Here is a 1,848-nt window from a genome sequence, read left to right on the forward strand (position 1 = left end):
CTGCAAGAAGCACATGAAGATTATCCTGGCCAAATAAACATTGCCCCAATGCCTCTGAGCCAGGAGCAGCAATATAACAGAAGAGTGAAGAGGATATGGGAGAAACTCCCTGAGCCAAACTTTATTTCCTAATACATGGGCTACCCGTTATGTTATTATTTGCATTTTAATTTTAAATTAAGTTTAAAAAAATTAAAAGCATAAATTTAGAGTAAGTAAATTCCATACAATAATGCTTCAAATCATCCAGAATCTCTGGGGAAAAAACATGTTTTGGATGACTAAAATTCCCAATTGACAGTTTACCACACTGGGTGCCAACATTTTAAAAACTCTGTTTAATAGGAATGTTGCAAAAATATTTCTCGCATCTCCCTATCTTAATAAAAAGCCTGCACTGGAAAAAAAAACAAACCAAAACGTGAGATTAGCTTTGGTTTGATGTTGTATTGCTCTTTAACATTGAAGGAATTTTCCAAGGAAAATTTTTAATGATTGATTTTATGTACTCCTTGTTTTTCAAGACTCTGATATTAGTACTCTTGTTCTTAAATCTCACCACTCTTCTGTTAAGTTTGTTGTACTATGCTGAGTTGTATACTGTGATGACAGGGCACTGCCACAAATTTAAGCTGGATTCAGATGTAATAATAGAATGAATGCTGACATCAGATTTCTCTTTGCTGAAAGCAGAGAATACAAGAAAGAGTTTACCTGTATGTTATAGACTATTCAAAGGCATTTGATTGTCTGGATTATAATAAACTATAAATAATATTAAAACAAAGGAGAATTCTAAAACACTTAATACTTATATAACACCTATACATAGAACAAGAAGCTATAGTTTGAGCAGAACAGGGGACTTGGTTTAAAATCGAGAGTAGTGTTCAAATTGTATCCTTTGATCATACCAATTTAGTCTGCGTCCTGAACCAATCTGAGAAGTGGGATTAATGAAAAAGATCTTGACATCAGAAGTGGAGGAAGATTTTTAAGCATCCTGTATTAAGCAGATGATATAATTTGGCTTGCAGAGAATGAAGACGACTGAAAGCAGTTAATGCTGAAGCTCAAAGACTTACCAATTTTGGTATGGATTATATGTTAGCATTAAGACAACAAAAATTCCCACAACAGGACTAATAAACAACATCACAGTATATGAGGAAAAGATTGACGTTGTCAAGGATTTAATTTTACTTGCATCTACAATCAACACCCTTAGAAGTAAAAAGATATATTACAACAGGCAAGTCGGCTGTGAAAGTTTAAAAAGAGCAAGTATGCCAGTTTAAAGACTAAAGTATGCCTGATCTAAGCCACGATATTTTCAGTTGCTTTATATGCCCATCAGTCTCCCATGGAGCGGCTGGTGGATTTGAACTACATGCCTTTGGGATTACAGTGCAGTTTCTTACCAGTAGACCACCAGAGCGCCTTATATACACAGTATTATAAATGAAATTATAAATTTTATGATGGTAGGTTTGTCAGAGACAATAAAGTTGGCTTAGGATAGAGCCGGTTCAGAGCATTTGAACATAGGGTTGCTGTCAGTTGCAAGCAACTTGATAGCACATAAAAACAACAAACTCATTGTATGCTAATATAAGTAACACTTTTAATGAAAAAAAAAATTCACAGAAAAAAACAGCAATAAGAATAACATTGAATAGATACAGACTAATTACAGTCCTTGAGTAATGCTAATGAGTTGAATGTTGGTTGAACTTCTCACACTGTGTCTTCAATAATTTGTTTAATGTGTAAAATAAAAATTTTGAACATTTTTTTTCTATAATTATATTTTATTAATTTTCATAAACATTTACAGAGATTTTGGGT

This window comes from Elephantulus edwardii, unplaced genomic scaffold (assembly GCF_000299155.1).
Source record: "Elephantulus edwardii isolate Elephantulus edwardi_28Jun2011 unplaced genomic scaffold, EleEdw1.0 scaffold00298, whole genome shotgun sequence".
In the NCBI taxonomy this organism is placed as follows: Eukaryota; Metazoa; Chordata; class Mammalia; order Macroscelidea; family Macroscelididae; genus Elephantulus; species Elephantulus edwardii.